Source organism: Prinia subflava, chromosome 5 (genome assembly GCF_021018805.1).
Source record: "Prinia subflava isolate CZ2003 ecotype Zambia chromosome 5, Cam_Psub_1.2, whole genome shotgun sequence".
In the NCBI taxonomy this organism is placed as follows: Eukaryota; Metazoa; Chordata; class Aves; order Passeriformes; family Cisticolidae; genus Prinia; species Prinia subflava.
The window spans coordinates 52,140,986-52,153,204 of record NC_086251.1 but is presented as its reverse complement, the minus strand read 5'-3'; positions in this window follow the sequence as shown (position 1 = coordinate 52,153,204).

The window sequence follows — 12,219 nt, the reverse complement described above, 5'->3', positions numbered from 1 at the left end:
TAAACATGAAGGGCAGGTATGAGCAAGTGCCTCAGAGTCACTGAATATACAGCCAGTAATACACACAAGCATTGGAGAGCCACATTAATATCTGAAGCTTGAATTCAATTATGCACTACCATTTTGACACTAAGACGTCAGTAAAAAATATCAGTGTTGTCATTTGCCCTGTGACTTTGTTGCATAAATATTTCTGCCAAATGAATCCTCCTTTATTTAGACCTTATGTCTCTTATTCCCAGGTGGAAGTGCAATGCAGATCTATCTCCCCTCTACATGATTGCTTGCCCCATTTAATGGTCAAACCCCCCATTAAGCATGGTATCAGAGTACTGTGAGTAATCTGCATGAAATAAGAGAGGCTTGATAGTCTGAGCATTCCACAGAAAGCTGTAATCATATACTTTCTTTGCAAGTGCTCTCAGGAGCACAAAAATTACCACCTTTGTAACAGACCAGCAAATATGTTTGGATAAAACCAGAGTGGATGCATGCTATCACTCCAACCACAAAACAAACTAAACACAACCCTTTATAGATATACTCTCTATATATAGATAAAATCAATGCATTATTTCTTCTAAACAAGAATTTCTTCTGAACAAGAATTTTACATATTTGCAGTTCTTGACTGGGAATAAACAGCATTTAGAAACTAGCTTCAAATCAGACAGCACTATGTGCTTTGATGTGAATATTTCATTTGAAAGGATCCCACATGTTTGCCAAGAAAAGCTGTCTTCCTCATTCCCTTTAACATTAATTCTTAGATAAATAAGGACCTGTTGCTGTTCAGGAAGAAATACAGAACCTATGCACACATGCTACACATGTAAATGATGAGGAAGAGCTCACGAGAATACATATATTAAATGAAGTGAACAAGAACTGAAATAAGGAGTATGAGATCCAGCATTTTATCTAGATGCAGAATGGCCAATAGAACTCCATCAATATGAACCCAAGCTATACTCTCTTTAGACTAAATATTAGATGCCTAAAAAATGCCAGCTTGAGCTGGCAAGTCTGAATGGTTACCTCACTGATCACAAACAGGAACAGTCATGCATCCACAGCACTGCCTTGTTGGGGAGCCTATTTCAGGTACAGTGATGGAAGTTTCACAGGCAAATATCATTTTTTCAACAAATTGAAATGTAACTGAAATGTGGCAGAACTCCATCAGGCAGCCACAATAAGGAAATGCATAGCATAGACAGATTTTCTGTGCAGTTATTGGATGAATTGAAAAGTGAACTGCTCATTAACTTTTTTTTTTTTTTTGTAGCTCTAATAAGCATAGGTACATCAGGCCCTCTCTCACCCTGTATTACAACATATTCAGTCTTTTCTCTTTGGCTTCACCACCTTTTCCACCCCTGTGGAAAATAACACTTACTCTTTCTCTTTCATTATGGATGGGAACAGCTTCCCAGGCACCACTGCCCTCATTCATGTAAAAGTCACATCCTGGAAGCTTCAGTCAATATCGGCCTTTTCAAGAGCACCCAAATCACTGCTGTCAAACATGTGGGATGCTCACAGTCAGCTCTTCTGTCCTCAGCACCCACTCGTTCCAGTCCAGTGACCTTTCCAGCACAGTAAAAGCTGCCAACGTACTGCAGACATAGAAAAAAGTGTGCAAATGCCAAGTGCTATTAAATGTGCCCATTGTCTCTTGAAATACAAGTCATTGCTTTCTCTCTGCCAAAAGAAATCTCTTAGATCATTGTGCAAATAAAGACAGCGTGAGGTTATATTGATTTACATTCCTTAAATTCAAACAAGCCTCAGGAATCTGTTTAAAGGCTGTATGACTTCTTTAGAAGCTTGCAGAAGAGATTTGAAGTGAGCACATGCTTTGTAGATCACATGTATAGCTCAGTCATTTCAAACACCAGGGCAAGGGCTTCCTAAGGGAGCTAGCTGTCCCAGTCACTGCAACTTCTGAGGACAACTGGACACCTACTCCCCTTGAGGTCTCAGAGAATCATAAAGTACTCACAAAGAGACAATCAAAGCCTCTTAATGAGAATTTATAGCTTATTGCCTTCTTACCTGTTCAGCTGACATGAAAGCATTTTAGAAAGGGAACAATGTCAACCTTTCATGCAGCTGAAACTTGATCTCAGTTGTTTTAGAGTGCTGGATAGCCTTTGAACAGGAGGAGAGGTGGAATTAGGCAAGTGATTAATGCCCACTGGTTTGATAGGCAGTCTGGCATAACATATTTTGCTAGCAGGTCAGTAAAGAAGTCAGATTAGTTTTAGCTCAGAGCTCTCTCTCTTTCTCTTTATGATAAGATTTGTGAATTAATTAGGGCAACTGAAAATGTTGAGAAATAGATATTGCTACTATAAATTTTAATAAAAGTCTACTAATATTACCAACTGATTCCAGTGTCAAAGTTTCCTTCTTTACTGCATACTACCAAAATCAGAAGTTTTCAGAGTTTGAATGACAAGCAACCAAGAACAAAAACAATGATGAATTAAAAAATTAAATAAATACAAAACTCTTTCTCCTACAGAAAAATGTAAGTCTATTATGACTAGCTGTTGTGAACCCCACAACTATTGCATAAAATCCAACTTTTATGACATTTAAACAGTATGTTTCTGTCAATATCAGACAGCAACAAAGATGAAAAAAATCTTTGGTAAACTCCACTGCCATAGTAATAGAAGTTGTACTTTCACTTACACATCAGGCCAACTGATTTATAGGTACTACATTTGGCTTCATAAATACAGTCAAAACCCAGTCCCACACCTGTGCAGACTAAACTTCTTTTAATAACCTAACTCCATAGATCTCCAACCAGAACATTTTGAATGAAGAAAATTGTGTAACGACCACACTCATAAATGAGAAAATAATTTTTTTCCCTACCTCCTTCACTTTAGGCAACATAAATGGAGTCTAAAGGGGAATTGACTGTTTTTGTGCAACTCAGAATCTCCACAAGGACACATGCAAAGAATGAAGTTATAAACCAAATTCATGCTCTCATAATTTTTCAATCAATTGGTGCTCATTATGGTTGGACTCAATGAACTTAAGGGTCTTTATCAGTGTAAATGTTTCTATGTTTCTGATTATTTGCTATGAATGCAATTCCCCCATGGGCAATTAAGCTTAATTTAGCATCCCAGCACACAAAGGAAAAAAAAAAAAAGGAAAAGAAATGCATGAAATAGTACAGCTTTGTATTCCTGCCAGGCAGGAATTATTTGGGCACCTAAATACAAGGTATTTCATTTGTAGAAAAATAAAAATTCATGTGAATTCAATGAGAAACAGAATTGAAAATCTTGCTAAAAATCACTAAGGAGCAGCACATTGTTTAAATTTATACAGATCTTCTTCATGTATTCTAAGAAGGGTGAGATTCTTTTCTGTGACAGAGAAAAAAAAAGACAGACTAAAGCCTGAACTGTCTAGTAAAATTACCTCTGGAATTATGCCTGCATCTATTAGAAATCAAGATTTAGATATTGCCTTTTAACCAGTGCTGCATATTTAATTCTTGGTTAACCTTTGTAAAGAGTTATATAACTGCAGAAATATCTTCTCATCTTGCCTCTTCTGCCACATCTTGTAATTTCTTTTCTAAGTTATCTTTTCTTCTCTGGGTTTCATAAGGTAACACAGCTGTGCACACAGATCTACAAATAATAGCAATAGTAACAACAATAATAATAAACTTGAGAAATCGTTTTCTTGTTCATTACATTTCAGAATTAGGCCTTGAAAGGTTGTATTTCCTGCTAATGGGAATGGTAATTGCTCAATTTTTTTCCTGATTATAAAAATTAAGTCATACTTTTATTATGGCTGCATATTTTAATGTAATTGTCATTTTTAGGTTTTGCACAACAATTGAAGATAAGACAACAATGCTGTGTCAACACCCAACAGCATCTTTACTTGGTTAAGTATAATTGTAGCAAATTTCGACAAATGTTGTAATAAAATAATCTATGGTGTGTTGGGTTTTGTAGTTGAATATACAGAAACACCTGCCTGTAGCTGTTTCAGAATGCATTTCCTCACATAAGCTTTACACATAACAAAATTATAGAGTTCTATCAACCTGTTGGTCTATTAAAAAGATTGTATCTGTAATCAAAACATTCATCAGAAATACTGAATGTAATTAATATTAGAGTGATACCAGTCCCTTGAAAAAACCCAGAGGACAAAAGACAGCACAGGGGACATTTAATTTTATGCTGGGGCACGCTGTGGGTTTTTCTTATTAAAATTTTAATTTGTTCTCCTTTTTATACCAAGAAAGACTGTTTAAACATTGTACTTAGAAAAAAATGTTAGAAATGCTTCTGCTGAAAGAATATTCAGCAATGAAAAGGCAAATCTGAAATCTAAAATAAGTTGCTGATCCCCCACAGGGCTTCATGGCAATAGAAGAAAATCAAGGGTCTTCAGTGTGGTTGGAGTTAATCTTGAACCCAAATACTTTCCTGTATTAAGGATTTTTCTGTGACAGTTTCTCATACTGCTACTATCTGCCAGAATCTGGTATTTAACAGAAAGATTAATATCTGGCTGAGAATTGTCTTTTCTTTACCCTCTGAATTCTATTCAGATTTGTCAGACATATTAAAAAATTTGCTTCTTAAGGAGGAAAAGGCATGAGGGTATCATGAAAACAATTTGCAGATGAATTATTTGCCAGAAATTTTGACTTGAAAGTACAACACTTTTGAAGTTCTGTGGCAAATTTCATAGCTGAACATTCAACTCATAATATATGCATTTTCATTCATATTTTAAAGTGAATTACTTTTAGCAGCATTCAAATTCCTTCTGAATTTATTTTTCTAAATATATTCAGTGATGGGAATATTTAGTAAAATTATTAATGTTGCAGAATATTTTGCAGACAGAAAGCTTATTTGAAATACAGCATTGGAAAGTTAAATTTGGAAAGTAATTGTACTCTCTTTGGGAACAAAAAAAATAGTCTTTTTTTTTGGTTCACTGAAAACCACAGCAATGAAGACTTAGAATAGTTCCCCAATCAAGTTGCCATCAAAGTGTTGTTTCTGAACAGGAATGCAGTAACCATTGCCTAACTACAAAAGTGAGTAGTTATGGGTAGCAGAGACAAAATGTCTTGAATAAGGTTGCCAATCAGTGTCTGGACTGGGAATAAAATTCAGACCAACCAGTCAGGTGTTCTCTCCTATCCCTGTCCATGAAATTACTTGTTAATTAGTAGAAGAGAAACTAAGAGCAACATCTATATTGGTTCATAAAAATGAACAGTGATTCCAGTACTGCTCTGTGAGCGCTGCCACAAAGAAGGTGCCATACTTGTTGGCTAAATGCTTTCTGAAATTGTCCAAAAACTTCTGATTCCAAACCCAATTCTTGTGACAGCTTAGCTCAATAAAGGATGTGAAAGTCAGGCCACTTCTAAACCAGGTGAATTAACAAAACAGTTTTTAGTAGGGATGAGTTTTAAACTCTGATGAAATCTATTAAAGAACTCTACCAGTGTTCTTTATGTTCACAGACTGTTCTGGACACAATGACTGCTCCTAATAATTTTTTTTTTTTTTGGACTAGGATTTGGTCTACAGAACTCCCAGATTCCAATCAAAGGGCTAGAGGAGAGCCTGCAGACTCATAGATGTAAGTGCTGTTTCCATGGATACAACTGACTTGAGTTTGCAAATTTACCTTCAACAAGTGGCAAAACATATCCCATCTTTCCAAACATTTGAGTGGCAGGATATAGACATCACCTGTCCATGCAACAAATGTGAAACTAGGGACTGGAGTGCAGAATCAAGGAGAAATGCACTTAACTTGCATTGCTAAACTGACAAACTGCAGCAGTGAGTGCTGGGGAATCTTATCAGGGTAGGTAAATTTTTGGGTAATTTTCAGCAACATTTAGGCTGAAATAATCAACAGCACAAATAAAGACCAGGAACCAATTGGTTTTGAAGAAGTTCTGGAAAAAAACATATCAAAGGGGTGCTGTGCGCCATCAACCAAACATGAGTCAACAACGCCGTGCTGTTTCAATGAAAAGGGAATGCTGCATTAGGCTCTATTAACAGGAATAGCTCACCAGACATGTGATGCAATCCTTCCATCCAAACCCTGTCTGAAATCCTGACTTCTATTCAAACGCCCACGGAGAAATGTCTAGAGCATGTCAGATGTCCTTGGTGGGAAGAACAAGAAGCAGTGGGCATGTATTGCTGCAAGAAATATTCAAACATGCTGTTAGGAGAACTTTTCAGCAGTAAGTATAGTGCAGGCATGTAATATATTGTCAGGGAAAATTCTGAAATCTCCACAACCATGAGTCATCAAGAATAAGAGGGACAAGTCTATCAGGAATGACAGAAACACAGACCGTTGTGACCTGAGGCTGGGACAAGCTTTTGATTCTGAGCTGCATTAAAATAAATGGCACTGAAACACTAGGAAGCACTAAATACTATAGCCATCCTGAATTTCATCACACTAACAGACTATCTTACCACATCAATCCCCAGAATATATTAAAATTTACAGTCTGGGCAAAGATTTATTCTAAAGGTGACCACTTTTCTAAATATATTTTTTTGTTCATTCTGGAACTACTTCAGTCTTTTTGACAGTTGTCAATTTTGGCAAATCCCTCAGAAATCCAGGCAATGGTTGAGGAAGCTAGTTTTCTACATGAAGAATATGCAGAGCTATATACTGAATACTCCATTCTGCTCTAGCTTCATTCTGCCCTCACTTCCTTCTACACAGTCTATCCAATGTCAGCCAGGAAGTTAATTTGGGAATACAATGGTAAGGATGAGAAGGAAAGCCCAAGGAAGCCCTAATGATGAATACTTTAACAATAGAAACAGATTTTCCTACAAAGTTCCTGTAACAAGTCAGAGATGAAAAAACTTCATCCAATGCTCAACATTTCCATTCATTGCTCAGTTTTTGTGGAGGCATGGAAAGCATATGATGAATTACATCCCAAGCTGCAGGGGGAACAAGGACGTGTGATCTTTTGCTATAATTAGGAAGAGTACCTCAAGCAGAGCATTGATTGCCTGAAATTGTATCTGCACTACAGGGGGAATATTGTGCACTTCACTTAAATAAAACCTACTTATAAAACAAGGGCATGTCACTGGGTCATTACCTGCTGGGGTTTGGCAGCACTCTGGGGCAGAAACGTGGGAGAAGTTTAGGATTCTGCACAGTGCTACAGGCTCTCTCAGTCCTCCTGTAGCTGTACATCAAATATGAGGAGCTCAAAGAAAATTCAGAGTAGGTAGTGGGAGCTTATGAGCTCCAAGCCCCAATGGAGAGGAGCAGAAGTCAGAAACTAGTCATAGGGTCTGTATCCTTTCCATCCTTCCCCAGTAAATCTGCCTCTGAATAGGTTTCATCTGGCATGTTCTTTGTAAACTTCCCTGTATTCATTAAGATACTAGATCTTCCACCAAAAAAAGGACTTAAAATTGCTGGTCTAGTGATAATAACAGTAAGTTTCTGGCAGGGTTATAAAGATAATTTTTATTGGTTGATATGGTAGATGGCATTTAATAGGTCACTTGAATAAAAGCAATGGTTCCCCCTTATTCTGGCAGGAGCTATTGTATATGTTAGACTGAATAATTTCTTTTCTGAAGGTTTAGAGATATTTTCTTTACTGTAATTGTCATACTACACTGACAATCTGAATGCCATTACCTCAGTAATAACTGAAATTTAAAAGTGGAGTGGTGTCATTTGAAGATGAATACAAAGGATACAGAAAGACTTGTGCTATTCTTTCCTCTACGTCTTATTCTGTGCATCTCTTAGTTAAATTTATTCCAGAGTGAACATTTTTTCTTCATTTTAACATCTCCTAATGGATTTTACATCTCTTGGCCAAACTTACCTCTGATATAGCATTCAAGCAATCAATGAACTCCTTTACAGCAGATCTGTCTCAGACATTAAACCTGAATTATTTAAAGAAAAAATTATCATTAACATAGGATGTAAAGGCATGCTGAACTGAACAATTGGAAGTGGAAACTGCTGGGAAATGGGCTTTAAAACCACACAAGTGCTCCAAACCAAAATATTACTCTGGATCCAGAGAAGATGCTCAAGCCATTAGCAATGGGTACATGAATTAACAGACTACTGTTCCTCAATTGGAACCTCTTAGAAGCAGTTCAGGTCATCTAAATATTTAAACATTTGAATATTTAAAGGTGCTTAATGGGGGTTGAAAGCACTTTTTTTTTTTTTTTTAATTCCACTTTAGTGTTGGGAGTAGAACAAGATAATTTAGGCACTTGAATGTGCTGCTTGTGACTTAGCAAAGCCAACTGAGTGTCTGGCTGCTGTGCACAGGGATTGTCTCATCAGTCTCCTGAAGTTCCAGACCTGAACCAACCCTGAACAATAAAAAAGAAAGAAGAAGAAAGTGATTGTCTTTTTCTGATTTAGCCTTTTTAAGATGCTTCTTCAGGGATCAGATGCCTACACCATCAGGAAGTACAGTTTTGATAATCACATCAGAAAGAGGTGGGTGAGAGCAAGATCACACCTCTTGGTAGCAGCTATCTGGGAAATCTCTTTAGTTGTACTACAAAACCATGCAAAAAAGTAGATGAGATGATACAATTACTTCCCACAGTGTGCAAAAATGGAAAGATGGGGAGCTCAGATGCAGTCAAAAGTGCCATTACCAGAGAAGAATGAGAAGGAAAACTCTGGACGGCTCTCCCCCAATGAAATGTTATTGTCCTAATTAAAGGTTTTTACTAATATGCATGGCAGACAAGAGAGAGGATCCACTGGAAATAAATTTTACAAGGTGGACTTCTGCATCTCTGACCTGTTGCGAGGAACAGAAGCGATGGGTACAGGATGGTTACAAATGCACTCAAGATCAGAAATGACAAGGGGAAATAAAAAATTAATCTAAAAATACATTTCACAGTTCACGCACAGTTAGGTGCAACTTATCTTTTTTTTTAATTCCCTTTTCTATCTGAGATTCACTTTACTTGATGTAATATGTGTTGTTTTATTCTTATGGGAGCTGACTTATGAATAATACAATTAGTGAGTTTGGGCTTTCAGAAAAGGTCTACACTTACTAAAATTTATTAAATTTAAGCAAGGGGTACTTTTCACTTTTTGTACTCTACAGGGTAACTATGAAGAAGGCATAACTGTGTTGAAATAATTATTTTCCTCTTATGACTGAGTTAGACTCACCTCATTTAAATTCATGTTGGCATCTGAGTATAACAGAGTAATAACACAAGAATCATAGCTTAGGATTTGTATGGCTCAAGCAAATACAACACGTGGGCTGGTGTGACAAGCTCCTTTGTTCCACACCACAGTAAGCACTGACATGGGGAAAACACCAGGTAGCCTCACCCTCTGTGTGCTGCTCCTTCTCAGTGTTTTTCTACACAGGCTGAAACACAGGGATCCAGAACAGGCAATTGCAGAAGTTGTTCTGAGAGCCTCTCAAGTTAATATTAGGTATGCTTGATGAAATGTTCAGTTTTCAAACTCGCATCAGATGCATTGCTAGTGTATATCAGCACGTCTACCAAAATCATAGAATCACAGAGTAGTCTGAGGTGGGTCTCCAAAGACATCCAGGGTGACCCCTCTGCCATGGGGGAGGTCACAGACACACTAAGATGGGTAGGAGTGCTGATCTGCTGGAGGGCAGGAGGGCTCTGCAGAGGGATCTGGACAGGCTGGATTGATGGGACAAGGTCAATGGTGTGAGGTTAAACAAGGTCAAGTGCCAGGTCTTGCCCTTGGGTCACAACAACCCCTGCAGTGCTGCAGGCTGGGGCACTGTGGCTAAAAGGATCTGGGGTGCTGTCTGACAGTGGCTGAACATGAGCCAGGTGTGCCCAGGTGTCCAAGAAGGCCAATGCCATCCTGGCCTGTGTCAGCAATGGTGTGGCAGCAGGAGCAGGGCAGGGACTGTCCCCTGTACTCAGCTCTGGTGAGGCCACACCTCAAATCCTGTGTTCATTTCTGGGCCTGAAATACGAGAAGGACATTCTGGAGCTGGAGCAGGTCCAGAGAAGCCAGTGGAGCTGGGGAAGGGTCTGGAGCACAAGTCCTGTGAGGAGCAGCTGAGGGACCTGGGGTTGCTTAGCCTGGAGAAGAGAAGGCTTGGGGAGATCTTATTTCTCTCCACCACTGCCCAAAAGGAGGTTGTCACAAGGTGGGGATCAGTCTCTTCACCCAGGTGACAAGTGACAGGACAAAAGGAAAAGGCCTCAAGTGCACCAGAGGAGGTTCAGATTGTATATCAGGAAAATTTTCTTTGCAGAAAGGGTGGTTAAGCATTGGAACAGACTGTCCAGGGAAGTGATGGAGTCACCATCACTGGAAGTGTTTAAAAAGAGTGTTGAAGTGGCTCTTGAGGACATGGTTTAACGGTGAACATGGTGGTAGTGCTGGCTTGGCAGCTGGACTTGATTTATCTTAAAGGTTTTTCTAACCTTGCTAATCCTGTGATTCTATCTTCAACTGGATCAGGTTGCTCAGAGCCCCATCCAGTCTGACCTCCAATGTTTCCACAGGCAGGGCACCCACCAGCTCTCTGGACAACCTGTGCCAGTATCTCCCTACATTCATTGTAAAATAAAATTAGCTCTTGTATCTAGTCTAAATCTACTATCTTTTAGTTTAAAACTATTACCCTTGTCTTGTCACTACAAACCTTGATAAGTTTGTTCCTATCTTTCTTACAGGGCCCCTTTAAGTATCAAAAGGCCACAATAAGATCTCCCTAGAATCTTTTCTAGGATGAACAAAGCAAATTCTCTCAGCCTTTCTTCATAGGAGAGGTGCTTCAACCTTTTGTGGCTCTCCTTTAAACCTGCTCCAACAGTTCCATGTCTTTCCTATGCTGAGGATGCAGTACTACAGGTGAAGCCTTGCCAGAGCGGAGTAGAAAAATCAAAAGATAGCAGAAAATCAAGGGACAAATACCCAAATGTATTTTGCAGAAGATGTCACAAATTCATTGTCAGTACAATGGAAGAATGAAGTTATTAAGGTGATCTTCCTTACTGTTATTTATCCTTTATACCATTGGTTCAAATGTTAGCATTCTTCTGACACTCACTGTTCTCACTGTAGTTTCTTTAGAGCAATACCAGTACCACCAGTTACTGATCTGCTATCCTTGATTATAGACTAAAACACACTGTTAGCTCCAAACCAACATATTGGATCTGACCCTACATTTTGTAGCTTATGTGGAAAAAAAAATTAAATGTTCTATTGATCAACAGTAAGCTCACTGTCTGATTATATCATCATAGTGGTTTCCTCTTGGTGTGGAGACTAACAGACTGTGAGCAGTTAAAAAAGAAAAACAAAACAACCAGAAACAAAGGAGATCAAACAGAATTTTTTAAAAAATGATGTCTGAGTGAAAATCAAGTACATGTGCTTTATTGAATACCTGTCTTTTCTGAGTCAGATTAGCAGTGGCAAGAGTCCAGAACTCCTGGTAATCCTTGGATTTCTTTTTTTTTTAATTCATCTTGGCAAAGGTTGAGGCCATATTTATGAAAGGGCAGTAATGTTATTGCTTGCCTTCTTTTCCAGATCCATTCCCAGACCATTAGAGGCTAGAGATTCCTAATAGTTAAAAACTTAGGTGCCTAATACAGATATTCTGTGATGGCAAAACACAAGGGAAAGATTGCAGCTGTAGGTGAAGAACAGAGTTCTGCTGTATCAAACAGGTATCTGAGTTCATTTTGCTGCTGGAATTAAAGGACTCCTAAGTCACTTTGACAAATTAGCATCCACACAAGCCACCAGTGCAGAAACCTAAATCTCTCCTTGCAAAGAGCAGGCCACAGCAAACCACCAATTTTGTAATATATCAGCTTGTATGCTGCAACAGTCCCCAGGAGAAGACAGCTTCAATTAAAGGCTAAGAACACCACCCATGTGCATGTGAGTGGTTTTATTTCGAGGCTTTGGAGGCTGAACCTCCTCACAAAAGGTCATTTAAAACAAGCTGGTCATCAAGGCTAGAAGTCTTCAATGATGCTAGTCATTTTAGGCAATTTAGGAAAGAGGGAATTAATTGTTGTTTAAAGCATTTTTAAGGGTTATTTTCCAAGAATTTTACCATAGACATACAAATACATCAGATATTATTTATGAAGATCTACTATT